Source organism: Triturus cristatus, chromosome 3_1 (assembly GCF_964204655.1).
Source record: "Triturus cristatus chromosome 3_1, aTriCri1.1, whole genome shotgun sequence".
Classification (NCBI taxonomy): domain Eukaryota; kingdom Metazoa; phylum Chordata; class Amphibia; order Caudata; family Salamandridae; genus Triturus; species Triturus cristatus.
Window position 1 is genome coordinate 51838024 of NC_140583.1, and position 22278 is coordinate 51860301.

Here is a 22278-nt window from a genome sequence, read left to right on the forward strand (position 1 = left end):
TCCATATAGGTACCCCAATATAGGCTCAGGTAAGATCCTAACCCTTCACCTATATTCTTTCCTACCTTACACACACAACGTTATTTAGGAACTGACCTTTTACCTAGATACAACACTGCACACAGAACGCAGGATGTTCCCTGATAAAAGCCTCATACATTATGCAGGAGGATTCTTGGAAACTCAGCAGGACTACCATCTCCTGTATAATAACGATGTTTAAAGTTAATTCCCCGACGTCATCCTAAGTCTGACAAGTGGCACAGCAAGGTAGAATCCAGGGGAGACCTTTGGGTATATAAACAACACATCTTGCTGAGACAAGTAGAGGAGATCAGGATTCCCCTGCCGACACACTGACGCGAGACGCCGAGGTTCCTGCATGCAGATACTCCAGCTCGCAGTGGTCTAACATCCCTTGCGGGGTATACAGCTCGAGACCAAGACAGGGGCCCACAGTCTCTTACTTCAGGTAATGGGGTTGACTTTATCCTAGAGGGATTCTTGGCTTAACACCTACATACATGCTAGGTACATTTAGGTACATCTGGTTAGGTTAGCTCCGCAGGAGTATGCATTTTATGGTCGTGTATTTTATATACTTGCCTGTATTCATGGTTAAAGCAAAATGGTAGAAATCTACCATACTTTTACTTTCCTAGTGCTTCTAATCATTTACCAACTTCAGGAAGGGACTCAAGACACAACTCTTTAACTAATGCTCCCCACTCGTTAGCGCCTGGAAACCACCTACCCCCGTGCTTTGCAATACTAATTAATTATGTATATTGAAATGTGGGGAAATTATTTCTTTAGAAAAACAAGGGGGAATGAGGGCAAATACTAGTAATTATTACAACAGACACACACATTCTGGTTTAGGTATCTGTGAGCATGGCTGGCACAGATCAATCTGGCATCTTGGAACAAATAACTGCTAGCTTACCCTCCGATAACAGGAGTTAGATCTTCGCTGGACTGGTAGTAAAAGCAAAACATGAGACCTAAGGTACATCAAGAAGGGATGTGCGACCAAGCGATTAGAGCTGCCATCTTTGGATCCTGGGAACCCAGATCCGAACCCCGGTCTTGGTGCTTGACACAACATCATGTGATTCTGAACAAAATCACTTCATCTCCCTGTGCCTAAAAATTTACTGTGTAATTCCAGACTTGATGTGTATGATCTAAAATTGTCTTACAAAACTCTGCAATGTATATACAGCCTTTGTTGCTTCCTAGCGCGGTATGTGCCCCATCAGTACCAATACATACATACATTAACTGTGAAACTTAGGCTTACAAAAGTTCTACGGAGTACCTAGATGCAAACCATGAATGTAAACACTACTGCACAGCCATATACTTTGCAGGAGGTGGTTAACAGATAGCTCGAAAAGCCAATAGAGCAATTATGTCCATCGGCAACATCCTAGATATGTAAAGTCAATTGTCCATTAGCGATAGCGAATACCACTGTGTATATCACAATAGCTGCTATCTAATCATATGTAATAGAAGACGAAGGTGAGGGATATTTGCAACCTGCTGCTCTGTCATGCTTCATAAAAATGTTATTGAAGCACCTCTTCCCATCAGTGAACAATGTTGATCTGGACCACACTGCATCAACGGTAAAGAGTTAACATGTACCATAACAAACCGAGGGAACCTCCAACGTTACTACAGACTACACGATCAGAAACCCAACACTGCACACAGACGTGCAGGTACAACTCCAGTGGCTACTAGTCCCGCAAATGCAGCTGCTTTAAAGCCTACAACCATCAAGGTGCCCCTACGAGTGCTGCATGAATTATAATCAGTGCACTGTACCTCATCTGGAGGGTGTTTCCAGTTCTTCAATCCTTTTAAAAGACTTGAACAGCCCTAATAAATTATATATAAACTATCTGTTCACTACAATATTCATCTCACTCTCAAAGCTGTCCAGTACTATTGGATTCCAAATGTTTTATGTACAGCAATAAAATGCCCCTCAACCAGGGCAGAATAAGAAAACAGAAAGGGCACAATCTGGCAACAGTGAGCCCTGGTAGAAGCAGGTTGCTTAGCTTACAAAGACAATTGGGACACACAATTCTCTGCATTCTGCGAAGGAAAGAAAAGAGAAGAACAAATTATCAAAGCCAATAGGTCTAGCTTTTATGTGGTAAAACATGAATAGACAGGACTGAATAAATAATATTTGCATGCGTTAGCACATTAAGACCAGAACCACAGTGAGCCGCAGCACAAGCCTGCACTACCACAGGCTATTAGGTGTCCTTCTAAAGCATGAGCAGCATAACCTTGCAGTATCACAGGCATTTGATAGGATACCTGAGACTCAAAGAAGAGAAACTTCAAATTATCATAAGGAATGGCACTGTTAAGTAACTGCAGTACAAGGCCAAAAATGTAAGAAGGAAAAGCAGATACCACCTGGTACAAAATATCAGCAACACTGAAGAAGAAACACATTGGCACACTAAACCAGTGTCACAGAAGAAGGATCACAATCACACATACAATTAACAACATTGAATGAGGACCACAGTGGCACAAATGAGCAACACTGATGAAGGACCATAATAGCACATACAACCAGCAACACAGAAGGACAAAAATCATATCTTCATGAGGGGGAGGGGAAGGGGAAGGCTCACGATGAAAAGAAACCAGCCGATCTAACCTTATGAATGAAGCGGAAGTAAAGTTGTGAAACAGCTCATCCAGAAAAGTATATAAATACTGCACAATATTTAGCAATACTCTTTTTTTGAGAAAATCATTTATATTTAGATTTTTGTTAAAGAAAAAAATATTTACTTTGCAACTAACAGGACTCATTGAGCCTCACAAATAGACTCACCACTCCCTATGGCAAGTAAGATTTTATCAGGGCAACCTATTTTTAGGGCCTACCGGCCCGTTCTGTCAGCTGACAAAGAACAGGTGTTCTGTTCACTTGGAAAGTGAATGATCAAGGAAAATGCCTTTACATCTGGTTTTTACGTGCTCACCTTTGCTCTATGTTCAGAGACCGAGGTCAAATGTCAGTTTATGTCTTCTTACAATTTGCTGCCTATTTTATCCTGTTGGTTGGTATTTACTTTTCTTTCTCTAGTTTTAGAATTTTGTAAAGTCATTTGTCTGACAATCGTGCAGATTATTCAAGTCACTAGACCGTCCGGTCACACTTCTATGATTGAGGCCTGACTGCTAATATAGAGCATGTAGACACTTCATTTGTAAATGATACTTTGAGAAGGCATTTCAGGGCTTGAAAAATGCACTTGCTATGGCAGCCAGATGTAATCAGGAAGAGCTATTTTTAGGGCCTACTCGCCCATTCTGGTGAATGAGCAATGAAGAGGTCTTTACTTCTTGTTATCTTGTCACATTTGCTGGCTTGCAGGAACAGAGGTCAAAAGGCAGTTTGTCTTCCTACATTTACTTTTCTTTCTGAGACTGTAGTTAGAGGATTTTGTAAAGTGAAATGTGTGCTGCTGTGCAAAGCATGTGAAATGAAAGGCTGTAAGATTTCAGGCTTTTTTTATAATAAACACTGAAATAGCTAATATGTGAACTGTTTAAACATTTCACTATAAACATTTTTGTAATACTGTGGTGAAAAAAAAAAGATTTTTATAGGATCAAAACAAATCTGAACACTTTAATTGATGGTATACAAATGTTAAATACCTAATTTCCAAACATTGTTGTGCACTATATAGTTTTATCAGTTAAACTAAATATTAGTGGGAAAATGTTATGACTATTTCAATGGAAAATGTGCTATCTGTAAATTACAGTGCACTACATCATGCTTTAGTATTATATGCAATACATGAACTGGAAAATATTCCTGCTCCTACCCAGATGACAATGCTTTTAGTGAACTAAAGGCAAGCCAGGGATCATATGTACCCTATATGTGGGCTTGATTCTTATTATACATGGAGCAAACGTTTAGCCTAGTAAATAAAGAGTTTTTTTGTACAGAAGAAATAGTGTACTTGCATATTTGAAGGTGCTCTCTTATGTGATAGTGATGAAAAAAGCCACTCCATATGACAAAATATTTTCCTAGGATCACACAATTTCAGACAAGTTCACAGGTCAAGTACATTACAGTTAGGTCAAGTAGATTATTCAAGTTACTAGACGTTCAGGTCTAGAAACATTTTTATGACTTGGAGCCCTGCATTTGCTCATAATACAGAATATATTGTTTTTAGAGAGGGAAGTCTTTTCAAGGTGGCTTCTGAATTCACTAAACAGTCTCTACCACTTGCCGAAAATAATTTCTTGTGCACTGTGATGGAAGCACATCCTATGAGACAGAATGATACACCAACAAGCCAAGAGCAATGAGGTGTCAACTCTTTACTCCTCAGAAGCTCACTGTATGTACATATTTTAGAAGAGTAGTGACAGAAGCTCCGGGAGATGTCTGTGCTGTTAAATCAAAAAAGTATGCATCATTCTTGAAGATCTGGCAGAAAAAGCAAACAAGCATCACAATACATCTATGAATGTAATAAAACAATTTAAAAAACATATGGGGCTATTCACAAACATAATTTGTGAATGAGTTACACATTTGTACGGGTACTCTTACAAGTAAATTTACAACTTTTGGCCATAGTGGTTTAAAGCTACTCAAAGTATAGACTTGCATTCCCCCATCCTTTCACACAGGGTTCAAGACAAATTCATGAAAATAACTGCACGACGAACAATGCATTTATTCTGAAGTTCAGGATATGTTGATGGGTACCCTGTCGCATGTTGCAAAATGTCATAGTAAATACAAAATGTCAATAAAAACATGTTTAAAAGAAAAGACAAATTCATGAATGCAAGATGCCACTGCCAAAAAATAAAAGCAATAAGAACAGCACTGCACAAGGCCAACCGCTGAGAGTGCAACACCCTCCCATAGAAAATAAATGAGGCTAGAACTTAAAATATAACCCTATAGGAAATAATGTTAATTTCAACTGATTTATTTTTGCTTTTTATATAAATATATATATTCACAGAAAAAAACATAGGTTTCAGGGCTGTTATAGTTAGCTGGACATTTCACTCGTACAAAACCATTGAAATTCCTCCGTTATAGTTAGTTCTGCTAACTATAACTCGCGAGCCCGCAATCCACTGCTGATGATGTCACATATTACATCATTCATGACATGGTCAGTGATATCACTGATGACATCATCCACGTGACAATCAGATACACCTCATCATACACTAGTATAACCTTTCATCACTCACTGTAAAATACAGAGTACCATATTTGAATCCATTGACACACCAATACAACTCTTAGTTGCTTTCCCATCATTAGTAATGAGATTTTTCAAGATCTTCTAGTAAAAAGCGGCCCCCCTCATATATTGAAAGACTGCCTTGCAATTCACTCCGGTCCGTCACTTGCATTACTGAATGAATCTCTCTCATCTGGCATAGTCCCCGAGCTTTTAAAAAAGCAGTAGTGGTACCTCTTTTGAAAACATCTGGAGTCGACCCTGCACTCCTATCCAACTGTCGCCCGATCTCTTTGTTACCTTTCCTGGCTAAGGTCTTAGAGGGCCAGGTGGCTAAATGCCTCTCCTATTTTTTAGAGGCATCGAAATACTTGGACCCTCATCGGGCTGGTTTTCGGCCAGCCCATTCTACCGAATCTGTGATCCTAGCGGTCTTGGATACCCTCCGGGAAAATGCTGATAGAAGTTATCCCCGGGCCCTGGTCCTGTTAGAGCTCTCTGCGGCCTTTGACACGGTCGACCATATTATTTTGGCTGACCGTGTCAGACAGGCTGGTGTTCAAGGGACACTGGCTCGATGGCTCACTTCCTTCCTGGAGGATCGCTCTCAGGCTGTTCGTCAGGGACAGTTTCTAGCGCCTCCACGCAATACCACCTGCGGGGTTCCTCAGGGTTCAGGCCTCTCCCCTCATCTGTTCAATCTCTATATGGAACCCCTGATCCAGTCCCTTAAAGACAGGAATGTGCTGGTCTTCAACCATGCAGATGATCTACAGCTTATTCTCAAGGTTGACAGCTCACAATTCTGTCATTGACTTCCAGGCCACTATGTTACACATTCAACGTTGGATGGATCTTAACCATCTCAAATTAAACCCTGGTAAGACAGAGATAGTTCTTACCGGGAATAGCCACAAGCACTGGGGCCCCCCATTATTGGCCTCCTGAGCTTGGCTCTCCTCCTCTTCCTTCCACTTCAGCCAAAACCTTAGGAGTTTCTTTGGACAGCGATTTCTCCCTGGAAACTCAGGTTGGAGCAGTTGTGTCCAAGTGCTTCTTTCAAATGCGCAAAATCAGGAAAATACATTGTTTCCTTACTCATGATGCCTTGACTCAGGTCATGACATCTACGGTGCTATCTCATCTGGACTATTCCAACTCTGTGTATTTAGGCATGCCACATAACCTGCTCAAACGTTTATAGATGGTCCAGAACCATGCAGCTCGACTGGTTTATCGACAACCTAAATGCCATTCAGCTTCTACCCTGCTGAGGAAATTACATTGGCTCCCCATCTCTCAGCGATGTGCCTTTAAAACGGGGTGTATTATTTTTAAATCCTTGCATGGCATCAGTCCTGAGTTCGTTAATAGTTTGATACTCAGGCACACCCCCACGCGCAATTTAAGGTCTGCCCATCTCTCACTTCTTTCTACCCCGGGTTTCAAACGGGCACGCCACGGCGGTCGTAGATTTGCTACCCTTGCTCCCAAATTGTGGAATTCCTTCCCACTAGAAATACGGTCTTGTACAGACCTTTTGCAATTCAGGAAATCCCTGAAAACGTGGCTATTTGCACAGGTTAGTCCTTTGTCTTCTCTGACAGTTTTTGAGCCTAGCGCCATGAAGTCACCCGGCGTACGTGCGCTCTATAAACTATGGTGTTAAAATAAATACCTCTTAAAATAGATTACCTCTGTCGTGGTGTCGTGAAATCTTTTGCCGTACAAAGGAGTGTGCAAAGGAGCGGAGGAATTTTGGATATTATACACACATTTTTATTATATTAAAAACTATCAAATGTAATTTATGGAATTCAAAGTAATGGAATTATATTTTAATAAAAATTATTGTAACATTAAATGGATTTCTATATTTTTTTATTTCGTTTTATTGATTTCAATGGCAAATATACATACAGTACTAAACAATAGATTTCCTAAGTTACTCTATGTAGTATCATGGTATAGTGTTGTTCTTGCCATTCTCTGCTCCACAAGTGGAACACTGTGGAGATGATGTAATGTGGAATGTTCATCTAAGAATTAGAGAGTTGGAGAAGGGCTGAGCGCCTTGCTGGCTGCTCCTGGTGGGGCTGATTCACTACTGATTTACATCTAATCTACTAGTATTCAGCAGTAGATTGTAAAAAATGTATCTGGCAGCTTATTGCTGAGTTTTTTATATGTCAGGGATATGGCTTTTGAGTTTAGTGGCCCATCTAGCAAGCAGTCTTCCAGTGGTGACGATTCCAGTATATCTGCGAAGTTTGAAAAGGCCGCTTGCAATGCATGTCGTATTTGCAGGTATCTATACATTTCCCCTTGATTCAGTTGAGAATGATTCTGGAGATCCCCAAATGTAAAATGGATTTATATTTTTAACCAGTTTAAATAATTTCACTTAACATCATTTCCTAAGGAGTATTATTTTAAATCCATCCCTAAAAGGCGAGGTAAAGACTTAAAAATGAGATCACTGGATAGCTTTCTAAAACTATGGACATGGAGACCTCAGGAACACCATAACTACCCCCAGGTTCTGATACCATACAAGGTCTACTCACAACCCACCTGAACAGGTGTATTATTCTACCGCCTTCTTTGTTTAGATCTAAACCTCGTTTGCGGTGGGCATTCTACAACCATTTGTTACCAGTGTTGCTACAAACAGGCACTCTCCCACCATGCGTTACCAGTGTGACTGCAAACAAGCACTCTCCCACCATGCGTTACCAGTGTCACTACAAACAGCCATACTAGGCTGAATACCAGGTTACATTACACATATTGTCCACACGGCTACACTGGCAGCAGCAAGTCCACGGAGGTACAATTGGAGGATCCCTTCAGCCCTCATGAATGGCACCCTAAACTTCCCATATAGGTGTCGTCTCAGCGCCGGGGGGCTTCTTGTGGCAGCTGTGAGCTAAATAAGACCCCTAGAATAGAACAAAATAGGTCACTCTATGAACACGTTCTCATAGACATGTAGACTCTGCAGTGTTGCCATACAAGGTCCCAGACAGAACTTAAGACATGCAGTACTGCTATGAATGCACTCTACAAAAAATGATATTATGACACAAGTTATTCAATAGCTGTGTGACCACAATCCATAGTACACCTCTGTCCTGTTATTGCAATGTGTTAATACGGCCAACCATTAACGTATGGGAATCTTTGCATCCTGCAAAGGGCAAACCATGTCACGTGTTCGACAGTCACCCAGGACTGACTGTTAGGAAGCACTAATGGGCATTCTGGGCCAGCTAATCTTCTACTTAGGACAGGGAGAGTGAAACTCTCTCTCACAATTCGAGTTAGGGAGTCTCACACAAAAGCAGGAATATAGGGGTTCTGCATGTGCACCACACAGTGGTGATATTTCCACGCATTACCCATTCTACACTTTTGTCATACCGTTATCAGACTATTTAGTAATTGCCAGTGTTGCTGTCAATGCCAAACTAAAAAAAGAAGCTCTAAATGACTTAAATGTCTCTGCCCTTTCTGGGGGACCTTTAACAATCCACTAGCAACTATAAGATGGCATCTAGTTTTCCATGATGGACCTTCAGAACTACATCAAGCTCCCTATGGTGTACCTTCAGAGCTACCCCTAGCTCGCTTTGATGAACCTTCAGCGCTGCTCCCAGCTACCTATGTTGAACCGTCAGCCCTGCTCCGGGCTCCCTAAGGTCAGACCGTCAGCCCTGCTCCGGGTCCCAAAGGTGGGCCTTCAGCCCTGCTCCGGGTCCCAAAGGTCAGACCGTCAGCCCTGCTCCGGGTCCCAAAGGTCAGACCGTCAGCCCTGCTCCGGGTCCCAAAGGTGGGCCTTCAGCCCTGCTCCGGGTCCCAAAGGTCAGACCGTCAGCCCTGCTCCGGGTCCCAAAGGTCAGACCGTCAGCCCTGCTCCGGGTCCCAAAGGTCAGACCGTCAGCCCTGCTCCGGGTCCCAAAGGTCAGACCGTCAGCCCTGCTCCGGGTCCCAAAGGTCAGACCGTCAGCCCTGCTCCGGGTCCCAAAGGTCAGACCGTCAGCCCTGCTCCGGGTCCCAAAGGTCAGACCGTCAGCCCTGCTCCGGGTCCCAAAGGTCAGACCGTCAGCCCTGCTCCGGGTCCCAAAGGTCAGACCGTCAGCCCTGCTCCGGGTCCCAAAGGTCAGACCGTCAGCCCTGCTCCGGGTCCCAAAGGTCAGACCGTCAGCCCTGCTCCGGGTCCCAAAGGTCAGACCGTCAGCCCTGCTCCGGGTCCCAAAGGTCAGACCGTCAGCCCTGCTCCGGGTCCCAAAGGTCAGACCGTCAGCCCTGCTCCGGGTCCCAAAGGTCAGACCGTCAGCCCTGCTCCGGGTCCCAAAGGTCAGACCGTCAGCCCTGCTCCGGGTCCCAAAGGTCAGACCGTCAGCCCTGCTCCGGGTCCCAAAGGTCAGACCGTCAGCCCTGCTCCGGGTCCCAAAGGTCAGACCGTCAGCCCTGCTCCGGGTCCCAAAGGTGGGCCTTCAGCCCTGCTCCGGGTCCCAAAGGTCAGACCGTCAGCCCTGCTCCGGGTCCCAAAGGTGGGCCTTCAGCCCTGCTCCGGGTCACAAAGGTCAGACCGTCAGCCCTGCTCCGGGTCCCAAAGGTCAGACCGTCAGCCCTGCTCCGGGTGCCAAAGGTGGGCCTTCAGCCCTGCTCCGGGTCCCAAAGGTCAGACCGTCAGCCCTGCTCCGGGTCCCAAAGGTCAGACCGTCAGCCCTGCTCCGGGTCCCAAAGGTCAGACCGTCAGCCCTGCTCCGGGTCCCAAAGGTCAGACCGTCAGCCCTGCTCCGGGTCCCAAAGGTCAGACCGTCAGCCCTGCTCCGGGTCCCAAAGGTCAGACCGTCAGCCCTGCTCCGGGTCCCAAAGGTCAGACCGTCAGCCCTGCTCCGGGTCCCAAAGGTCAGACTGTCAGCCCTGCTCCGGGTCCCAAAGGTGGGCCTTCAGCCCTGCTCCGGGTCCCAAAGGTCAGACCGTCAGCCCTGCTCCGGGTCCCAAAGGTGGGCCTTCAGCCCTGCTCCGGGTCCCAAAGGTCAGACCGTCAGCCCTGCTCCGGGTCCCAAAGGTGGGCCTTCAGCCCTGCTCCGGGTCCCAAAGGTCAGACCGTCAGCCCTGCTCCGGGTCCCAAAGGTGGGCCTTCAGCCCTGCTCCGGGTCCCAAAGGTCAGACCGTCAGCCCTGCTCCGGGTCCCAAAGGTCAGACCGTCAGCCCTGCTCCGGGTCCCAAAGGTCAGACCGTCAGCCCTGCTCCGGGTCCCAAAGGTCAGACCGTCAGCCCTGCTCCGGGTCCCAAAGGTCAGACCGCCAGCCCTGCTGCGGGTCCCAAAGGTCAGACCGCCAGCCCTGCTGCGGGTCCCAAAGGTCAGACCGTCAGCCCTGCTCCGGGTCCCAAAGGTCAGACCGCCAGCCCTGCTGCGGGTCCCAAAGGTCAGACCGCCAGCCCTGCTGCGGGTCCCAAAGGTCAGACCGCCAGCCCTGCTGCGGGTCCCAAAGGTCAGACCGTCAGCCCTGCTGCGGGTCCCAAAGGTCAGACCGTCAGCCCTGCTGCGGGTCCCAAAGGTCAGACCGTCAGCCCTGCTCCGGGTCCCAAAGGTCAGACCGTCAGCCCTGCTCCGGGTCCCAAAGGTCAGACCGTCAGCCCTGCTCCGGGTCCCAAAGGTCAGACCGTCAGCCCTGCTGCGGGTCCCAAAGGTCAGACCGTCAGCCCTGCTGCGGGTCCCAAAGGTCAGACCGCCAGCCCTGCTGCGGGTCCCAAAGGTCAGACCGCCAGCCCTGCTCCGGGTCCCAAAGGTGGGCCTTCAGCCCTGCGCCGGGTCCCAAAGGTGGGCCTTCAGCCCTGCTTTGGGCTTCCTACGGTCAACCCTCAGCGCTGGTCTGGGCTCCCAATGGTGGACCTTCAGCGCTACTCCTAGCTCCCAATGGTGGACCTTCAGCGCTACTCCTAGCTCTCAATGGTGGACCTTCAGCGCTACTCCTAGCTCCCAATGGTGGACCTTCAGCGCTACTCCTAGCTCCCAATGGTGGACCTTCAGCGCTACTCCTAGCTCCCAATGGTGGACCTTCAGCGCTACTCCTAGCTCCCAATGGTGGACCTTCAGCGCTACTCCTGGATCCCGATGGTGGACCTTCAGCGCTACTCCTGGATCCCGATGGTGAACCATCAGTGCTGTCATTAGGTCGGTATGCTGAATCTACAGCACTGTCTCTAGCTCTCAGTCTTCATCAGTATTTATGCACCTACTACCCTCCGCAGCTATATGGGAATTATCTCTATAGCTCGGATTTCCAACTGGTAAATCTTCAGCAGTGCACCCTCGCACCCCTGCTGGGCCATCCACAGTAAACCCCAGCCTTCTAGGCTAGGCAATGCTCAGTGGCCTTCCTTCATCAAAGCCTCCCAGCCCCTACATTTAGTTGAGCAGTACCAACCTGTTGTCTACAGCAGACTTTTAGCAATTAACCTCAACGCCTCTTCCCCGGTCACTCCAATCCTGGTATACTTTCAGCCTGCCCAACTCTAGCAGTGCTCTTTTAGAAACATATGTCAGCCCTCTATTGTTAACTTTGCGATTCACCCTCCTCCCCAAAAGAGTGGACCTTCATTCAAGTGGTATTCCAGTCAAGCTATGGGGCCTTCAGCAATTCATCCAGCAATTTGGGGGTCCACCATCAATGCCCACGTTCGAATGTAGGATACTCAACAATACCACTGTCACTTTAAAACCCATCAGTTGTATGGAGTGGAGGTGTATGGTACCCCTTCCAAGGGAAGACATTTTGTGGCCATTCTCACTCCTTTAGCTAGACCTTCGCTATAAACTCAGCAAATTATTTGGAACCTTCAGCAATATTCCCAATGCCCAGGCGCTCAACCCATTAAAAAGAGATTTCAACAAAGCACCCAGCTCGCGACGGAGAACCCTCAGGGCGGCTCTCATCCTCTGGTGAAGATCCTACAGCAATGCCATCACACTTCTATATAGGGACTGGAGTCAACTCAAAACCCAACATTCATCAAATCCCCGAACCACTAATGAGAACGAGCAGCAGTGTCCCAGCTCAATACAGAACCATCTGAAATTCCCCAACCCATTATTTACAGACTTTAACAATACCATAAATAATTATGCAAAACCACCAGCAAGATCCCCAGCTCTATACAGAGCCTAATACAGGCCATCAACCCACTATGTACAGTGTGCAGTAATGCCCTTATCTCAAATACAAACTTCAGCAATGCCCTAACCCCTATATAAACCATTCACAAATGCCTTAACTCACTATGCAGACCTGTCAGCAATGCCTAAACCAGAGTCTTCTGCAATTCAACTTACCATGTAGAACCTTCGGAACTGCCCGGCCAACTACACAGAACCACCAACACCCGGCTGATGTTCCCTTACAAAAACAGACAAGCATTGGCATAGCCAATAGGTCTCGCTTTTGGGACCTTATAAGTATTTAGTTATGCAGCACAATATCCTTGGTGCAACAACATCAACTGTTGCATGGCTAAACACTTATAAGGTCCCAAAAGCGAGACCTATTGGCTAAGCCAATGCTTGTTCTATAAACTACCAGGCTTCAAGCCCACTGATGTGTTACACTTTGTACTTGAGTCATTGAGAAGAGGCATTGTAGCATACCAGGTACTTTTTTCTCATTGGATGGGGACAGTTCAAGCCACAGAGAAAGAACCAGGACAGACTGTATTCAAAGAGAGATGAGAAATCAGTTTCTCCCGCATGTGATAACATTGTCCAAGAAAGATCATGATGTTAAGAGTGTAGCGCCTCAATGCCCATGTGCTACTAAACTCTTGGTGCTGTATGTAAGACACAACTTGACAACTGCGTACTGATTTAGTGCCCATTATTTTAACAGTCCTAAATTTCCTGAATGTGAACAAATGTTATTTCTAAAATATATAGATGTGATTAAACATTTATTTTGCGTGCAATTAATGTCTCTGTGTTCCAAACTACTACCCTGTCCTAGAACAAGACTGTCTACCCAATCACGAGAGCAAGTGTACAAGAAAGTGACATCATTTAATTCACGTGAAATAGTGCTAGAGTCATCAGTGGAAAACAGTACACTCCCATTAATACTGCCCATTAACAAGTGAGGGCCTTATGTTAGCTGGCAAACACAGTTGATTATTGATTCCAGACTTTAGAAGACATGTAATAACAGTCGAAATCTAATACACTTGTGGCAGGCCAGTTACGAGATGGCTTATGCACAACATTTTGCAAAAAAAAAAAGTGGTGCTGAGATAAAAGAGTGGGTGAGCTGCAGAATGAACGCAAAGGCCAAAGCAATAAGTATGATGGAGTTTGCACAGACCAGCTCACAAGCAATATTCTTCTTGGTAGATTGGTCCGAAAGGCCATCGTGATAGGTTCGGCAGCAGTCAGGGGTCCACATAACCGGACTTGTACTTGTCCTTGTAACCATTGCAGAGTTTCTTAGGATTAGGTGTCTCGGGCAGGAAATGTATATAAACAAGGTAAGACAAGATGATAACCCCAGTGAGTTTCAATGAATGATGCTTGTGTGCAGCGACAGAACGAAGGGGTGGGCAGACTGAGTAAGAACAGGATACACACACTTTATAGAGAATGCCTTCCTGTAAGCCTTGAAAAAGAAGGTGTTCAGACTGGAAGTAGTGAAGGCAACCCGACTGCACCTCTAGCAACTCTTACCCTAAGGGGACCAAGAATGTGCTACGGAAATATCTTAGTGTGTGAAATGCAGAAACTGTGTGGATAAGTGAATTCACCGAGTCTTTATTGAGCTGAGGAAGAGCTGCCCAGTAGAGTAGGATTGCAAGAAAGAAGACTTCATCAGGAGGTCTGGATACAGAACCGCCCAAAACCACAAGAACTTTAAGAATGGAAGAGAGTCAGGGATTCTCAAAAAGGACAGAAAGAGAAGGATAAGCAGCAAGACCAACCCAATGGGAGACACCTCCCAGCAGTACGTCCAAAAGCTTTTGGAGAAAGGCGCAGGTAATTCCATGGATTCCACTAGACAGAAGCGCAAGATTAATATGGCCTTCTACTAAGGTCGAAAAATAAAAGAGGCAAGAATGCATAGAATAAGTACACTGTTGGTTGCTTTGCATGTGGGGAAAGGGGCAAATAAAGCAAGGTTGCCCTGGAGGAGAAACCTCAACTGCACAGATTGCCAAGCCTGCTTTGCCAGACAGACGAGATGCACACCAGTGTCCTTAAAGTGGCAGGGACCTTTTCACTGAATGTGTGGGAGGCAGATCCAAACACCCATTCGAAGGTGCCAACAACAATCTGTATACAGATAGCAACGAAAAAAACAAGCATCGCGGCACCGACGCTTTACTTTTAATGTTATAAGTAAAGCGCAGGTGCCGCAATTATACCAAAAGTAAATAAATAGAAAAAAACATCCATTTCTTTACTTTTGCTATAATCGCGGCACCCGCGCTTTACTTTTAATGTTAAATGTGTTAAATGTATATCGCGGGTGCCGTGATTATAGCAAAAGTAAAGAAATAGATGTTTTTTCCTATTTCTTTACTTTTGGTATAAATCGCTGCACCCGCGCTTTACTTATAACATTAAAAGTAAAGCGCGGGTGCCGCGATTATACCAAAAGTAAAGAAAACACGCTACAAGACATGCTTTAATAGGTGAGTTTTCAAAGTGCTGCTGAAGGCTGGCGGTTCGCGCGTGCACGCTCACGTGAACGCAAGCTTGTCGCCAGCCAGCAGCACTTTGAAAACTCACCTACTAAAGTCTCTCCGAGCAGCGCATGCGCGCTGACTCAGCGAGATCTAAAAAACCTTTAAGCAATGACCCGATACCAATATATGGAACATTGGCAATCCTGAATCCCTATAAAGAACACTCTACAGTTCCCTAATTCCATACAGAAACATTAGCAATTTCGAACTCTGTGCAGGACATTTAATATTGCTTACTATTCAGGACCATTAGCATTGCCCCCTCGCTCCTTATGCGAGACCATTAGCATTGGTGCCTCCTCACTACTCATGTAGAACCATTTGCACTGTCCCGTTGAGCCCAGTGCAGACACTTCCCAGCATCATCCCTTCGACACAAGGCAACACACTTGACATTCCCCAAGTTCTCTGTGCAGAACCTTCAACACTGCCCCGTATCTCAGGATACACAGCCTTAAAAGCCCCTAAGAACCAGTACCAACAGGAGAGATCCTTGAGATCTAACCACCTTCGGCTTGTGCGCATTCAACGGTTTGCCAAGGTTTGTCGAGGTGGCAGGTCTTTTTCTGTAGTGACGGCCAGGCTTTGGAATACCTTTTCTATCCATCTAAATGATCACTGTTTGAGGAAAGAGCTAAAAATCTGGCTCTTTAACCAAATGTATCTTTGAGTAGCCGTTTCTGTTCTTCAGTCTCTACTTTTTAGCTTTACAAATGACAGTGCTTGATAAGAAACACCTTCAGCATAGCCCAATTCCTCCACCTTTACAGGGCTTGCAGTACTGACACCATCAATTCAGAATCTTCCTCCAACTTTGGGCCTTTGAGAATGTCTCAGCATTGCCATAGGTCAGTAGATAGTATGATACATCCTAGGAAGGATCCTGTTCACCTTTGCAGGACAACCTTCAGTACTGACACCCCTTGGGAAGAACCTGCTCCACATTCAGTGTCGTCTCAGCCCTGTCTACAGGATGTTCAGTACTGAAGCCTTCCTTGGGCAAGATGTTCACTAATGCTGCCTAGCTCAAGATGCACTGCCTGCTGACTTCAATGCAGAACCTTCAGCGTTGCCTCTAGCTCATGATGCAGGGCGTTCAGTACAGATTCCCCACTATGCAGGGCCACCTGCACCTTTGGAGAGCCTTCAGTACCGATAGCCTCTATGGAGCACTCCCCTCAGCCTTCACTTTTGTAGCGTACTCCATAATGACACCCGTATGTAGAACTGCTTCTGCAGGACGTTCAGTTCTGATGACCCCTATGCAGGACCCACTCAATCTTTTGCAGGGCCATCACTATTGCAGGGCCATCACTATTGCCCCCCTATGCACAGGTTCTGCACCTTTACCAGACTCAGTACTAACATCCCCTATGCAGGACCTTCTGTACTTCATTATGCCTTTGCAGAAATTTCAGTACTGACTTCCCTTATGCAGACCCCTTCCGCTATTGCAGGACTCCCATCCACCTCTGCAGTCCTTTTAGTACTAACACCCCTATGCTAGACCTCCAGTACAGACACCTATATGCGGACCTCCCTCAACATTAGAAGCTTCAGCACTAGCAAACCCTACCTACCTCAGCAGGCCTTTCCATGCCGACAGCCCCTATGAACAGGCCCCGACATATCTACTCGCCCACTCGCTACGGAGAGCCAGATTTTATCAGGGACAACTATATTTAGGGCTTACTCGCCCTTTCTGTTGGGCGAACAAACAAACACCAGGTGTTCTGTTCACTCACAAAGTGAAGGACATTAAAGATGCCTTTAAATATTGTTTTTATTTTGTCATATTTCTTCACTATTTAGACACAGAGGTCTAAAATCAGTTTACATCTGCAATTACGTTTTTCTCTCTTACTGCAAACATCAAGGATTTTGAAAAGTGAACATTGACAAAAGTGCTGTACAAAAAAATTAAAAAAGCTAAAAAGTGAATTGTACAAACTATTAAAAATACATTTCAGTAGTTATGAAAGCCTTTGTTTTGTAATTCTGTGTGATGACAAAAAGTATTTTAATATGATAAAAACAAATCAGATCACTTTACTTGGTGATGTGCAAATGATAATTATGTTTGATGAAATCCAATTTCCACAGATTATTGGTTATAATTATATAGTTTTATAAGTAACGTTGCTGTCTTTAAATGACAGTGCACCACCACCTCATGCTTCAATAATATATTTATTAACAGTAAGATTTTAAAGACTCACTGAGAAACATTACTACTCCCGCCCTGATAGCAATGCTATTATTGATCTAAGAGGCAAGTCAGGGATCGTGCACAACCTATATGTGGGCTAGATTCTCATTATGCATGAGCAAACGTTTTGTCATTAAATAAAACCAAATAGTTTTTTTGTCCAGCAAGAATGGCTAACTTACGTATTTGAAGGGGCACACATGTTTGATAATGAAGGGAAAAACGCGGCTCAGTAAAATTAAATATTTGCCTATATTCACACAATTTCAGACCAGTTTACGGGTCAAGTACATTACAATTAGGTGGAGTAGATTATTCAAGATACTAGACCTGCAGGTCTAGTAACTTAATATTTTAAAGGCATGAAGAAGGACCTTCAATATTAGCATCCCCTATGAAATGAAAAGGAAGGTTTATATAGCGCGACTGTCACTCCTGACGGAGCCTCCTGGCGCTGCATGACCCCTGCACATTTACAGGACGTTCAGTACCGACACCTTCATGCAGGATCTTCAGTACTGACACCCCTGTGCAGGACAGCGCTACCTCTGAGGGCCTTCCAGCACTGACACTCCCTTGAAGATCCTTCAGTATAACACCCCATGCAGGACCTCTCCATGACCGTACTGTACCGACACATGTGCAGGGCTCTAATCCACCTCTTCACCCCATGCAGGCCCTTCAGTACTGGCATCACTATGCAGGCCTTCAGCACCAACATCCCTATGTAGGACCTCTCCACCTCTGCAGGACCTTCAGTACGACCACCCCGGTGTAGAACCTTCAGTGCTGCCACCCCGATGGAGAACCTTCAGTGCTGCCACCCCGATGGAGAACCTTCAGTGCTGCCACCCCGATGGAGAACCTTCAGTGCTGCCACCCCGATGGAGAACCTTCAGTGCTGCCACCCCGGTGGAGAACCTTCAGTGCTGCCACCCCGGTGGAGAACCTTCAGTGCTGCCACCCCGGTGGAGAACCTTCAGTGCTGCCAACCCGGTGGAGAACCTTCAGTGCTGCCAACCCGGTGGAGAACCTTCAGTGCTGCCACCCCGGTGGAGAACCTTCAGTGCTGCACCCCGGTGGAGAACCTTCAGTGCTGCACCCCGGTGGAGAACCTTCAGTGCTGCCACCCCGGTGTAGAACCTTCAGTACTGCCACCCCGGTGTAGAACCTTCAGTACTGCCACCCCGGTGTAGAACCTTCAGTACTGCCACCCCGGTGTAGAACCTTCAGTACGGCCACCCCGGTGTAGAACCTTCAGTACGGCCACCCCGGTGTAGAACCTTCAGTACGGCCACCCCGGTGTAGAACCTTCAGTACGGCCACCCCGGTGTAGAACCTTCAGTACTGCCACCCCGGTGTAGAACCTTCAGTACTGCCACCCCGGTGTAGAACCTTCAGTACTGCCACCCCGGTGTAGAACCTTCAGTACTGCCACCCCGGTGTAGAACCTTCAGTACTGCCACCCCAGTGTAGAACCTTCAGTACTGCCACCCCAGTGTAGAACCTTCAGTACTGCCACCCCAGTGTAGAACCTTCAGTACTGCCACCCCAGTGTAGAACCTTCAGTACTGCCACCCCAGTGTAGAACCTTCAGTACTGCCACCCCAGTGTAGAACCTTCAGTACTGCCACCCCAGTGTAGAACCTTCAGTACTGCCACCCCAGTGTAGAACCTTCAGTACTGCCACCCCTGTGCAGGACAGCTCTACATCTCCAGGCCCCTCAGTACTGACATCAATATGCAGAACCTCTCTACATCACCAGACTCCCGAGTACTGAAACTGCAGGACAGCTCTACATCTCCAAGCGCCTCAGTACTGACACCCCTGTGCAGGACCGCTCTATATCTCCAGGCCCCTCAGTACGGACACTACTATGCAGGACCTTCGGTACGGCCACCCCTGTGCAGGACCATCTGTACTGTCATCCCTATGCAGGACCTCTAAACATCTCCAGAACCCTGAGTACTGACACTACTAAGCAGGACCTTCAGTACTTCCACCCCTGGGCAGGTCCTCTCTACATCTCCTGGCCTCTCAGTACTGACACCACTGTGCAGTACCTTCAATATGGCAACACCTGTGCAGGACCTTTAATATGGCCACCCCTGTGAACGACCGCTCTACATCTCCTGGCCCCTCTGTACGGACACTACTGTATAGGACCGCTCTAAATCTCCAGGCCCCTCAGCACTGACATCCCTGTGCAGGACCTCGCTACACTTCAGGCCCCACAGTACTGACACCCCTGTGCAGGACCGTTATACATCTCCTGGCCCTTCAGTACCGACACCCCTTGTGCAGGACCTCTCTACACTCCTGGCCACCCAGTACTGCCACTCCTGTGCAGACCCGTCCGTACTGTCATCACTAAGCAGGAGATTTCTATGTCTCTAAACCCCTGAGAACTGCCACCACTAGGCAGGACCTTCAGTACTGACACCCATGTGCAGGACCTCTCTACATCTCCAGGCCCCTCAGTACTGACACCCCTGTGCAGGACCTCTCTACATCTCCTGGCCCCTCAGTACTGACACCCCTATGCACGACCGCTCTACATCTCCTGGCCCCTCAGTACTGACACCCCTGTGCAGGACTTCTCTCTATCTCTTAGCCCCTCAGGACTGACATCCCTATGCAGGACCTCTGTACATCTCCTGGCCCCTCAGTACTGACACCCTTGTGCAGGACCTCTCTACATCTCCTGGCCCCCCAGTACCGACACCCCCTGCACAGGACCTCTACATTTCAGGCCACTCAGTGCTGATACCCCTGTGCAGGACCTCTCTACACTTCAGGCCCCTCAGTACTGACACCCCAGTGCAGAACCGTTATACATCTCCAGGCCCCTCAGTCCTAACACCGCATGCAGGACCTCCCTACATCCCAGGCCCCTCAGTCCTGACACCCCTGTGCAGGACCTCTCTACATCCCAGGCCCCTCAGTCCTGACACCCCTGTGCAGGACCTCTCTACATCCCAGGCCCCTCAGTCCTGACACCCCTGTGCAGGACCTCTCTACGTCCCAGGCCCCTCAGTCCTGACACCCCTGTGCAGGACCTCTCTACATCCCAGGCCCCTCAGTCCTGACACCCCTGTGCAGGACCTCTCTACATCCCAGGCCCCTCAGTCCTGACACCCTGCAGGACCTCTCTACATCCCAGGCCCCTCAGTCCTGACACCCCTGTGCAGGACCTCTCTACATCCCAGGCCCCTCAGTACTGACAACCCTGTGCAGGACCTCTCTACACTCCTGGCCCCTCAGTACTGACAACCCTGTGAAGGACCTCTCTACACTCCTGGCCCCTCAGTACTGACACCCCTGTGCAGGACCTCTCTACACTAGAGGCCCCTCAGTCCTGACACCGCTGTGCAGGACCTCTCTACACTAGAGGCCCCTCAGTCCTGACACCGCTGTGCAGGACCTCTCTACACTAGAGACCCCTCAGTCCTGACACCGCTGTGCAGGACCTCTCTGCACTAGAGGCCCCTCAGTACTGACACCGCTGTGCAGGACCTCTCTACACTAGAGGCCTCTCAGTCCTGACACCGCTGTGGAGGACCTCTCTACACTAGAGGCCCCTCAGTCCTGACACCGCTGTGCAAGACCTCTCTACACTCCTGGCCCCTCAGTACTGACACCCTAGTGCAGGACCTCTCTACATCTCCTGGCCCCCCAGGACCGACACCCCTGTGGAGGACCTCTCTACATCTCCTGGCCCCTCAGCACTGACACCCCTATGCAGGACCTCTATACACTCCTGGCCCTTCAGCACTGACACCCCTGTGCAGGACCTCTCTACACTCCTGGCCCTTCAGCACTGACACCCCTGTGCAGGACCTCTCTACACTCCAAGCCTCTCAGCACTATCACCCCTGTGCAGGTCCTCTCAACACTCCTGGCCCCTCAGCACTGACACCCCTGTGCAGGGCCTCTCAACACTCCTGGCCCCTCAGCACTGACACCCCTGGGCAGGACCTCTCTTGGCCCCTCAGTACTGACACCCCTGGGCAGGACCTCTCTACACTCCTGGTCCCTCATTACTGACACCCCTGTGCAGGCCCTTCACTACTGCCACCCCTGGGGAGGGCCTTAAGTAACGCTCCAAAACCACATACAGCTCTGCACCCCGCCCAGGTGCGGAGGGATCCTCGGTGTGCTGGCTCTGCCCCCTGTGAGGGCTGGAAGTGACCCCTCCCCAACTCCCTCTCCCTCGAGCTCTGGGCCCCCCTCCTGCCACCCCATCGGATGCCACCTGGGCACTCACCTTTCTCCGGGCGGGGGCCGGCCCCCGCTGCCGGCGCAGAGCGCGGGGGGTGGGGTCTGTACCCCGGCCTCCCCCGCTCCCCTCCTCCCGGGCCGGGGCACGGGCCGCGGGCCCTCAGCTCCGTGGGCCCGAGCTCTGTCCGCCGCCAGTCCCGGACTCCATATTACAGGAAGTGACATGTACGGGAGGTGGGGGGGGTGCGGCGGAGTCCCTCCTCCACCGGGCAGACAGCTGACTGCGGGGGCGGGCGAGGGCTCCGCCCCGGTCTTCCCCACAGGGGTTGAGGGGAGTAGGCCTGACAGAGGGGTCGCACGGGGGTGCGGGAGCTAGGTGGTTATCATCCACACCACACACGCTCCCCCCTCCGGATGGGAGGGGAGATGATGAACAGCCCCAAGCCCTCCTTTAACTGACACCGTCTTTACATCTTTAACCCTTCAATCCCGAGCACGGGGATGTGTCACTTCCGGGTGACGCCCCCTCCGTTACACGCGAGCAGCACGCGCTTCTTACAAGATATCCCACGTTCCAATTTATGACGTCTGCCCTTGCCCACGTTCCAGCAGAGCGCCCCCTGGTTGGCCAGGAGCCCGCTGCAGCAGCTCCAGCCCGGATGTTACGTAACTTGTCTGTGATGTCACATTCTCAGCTGCGGTTCTACGCTCCGTGACGTCACAGTAACGGTTCTGCTCTCTCGAAGTACCCCTTCTAGGATGGCACATTATTTCTGTCTCTGTGCTCCGACGTTCATCCCTCGATGCCGCGATTATAACCGTGC

General features: G+C 48.3%; 1 protein-coding gene across 3 annotated transcripts in view; it reads right to left on the bottom strand.

The window, feature by feature from the left end:
* PRDM11 (PR/SET domain 11) overlaps positions 1–21937 on the bottom strand; it is a 357908-nt gene extending 335971 nt beyond the window's left edge. For all 3 annotated transcript variants that reach the window (XM_085643438.1, XM_085643439.1, XM_085643437.1), the window contains exon 1: positions 21501–21937. The gene's annotated coding sequence lies outside the window, so the exon portion shown is untranslated. The remainder of the gene's footprint in view (positions 1–21500) is intronic.
* Positions 21938–22278: the final 341 nt, after the last annotated feature.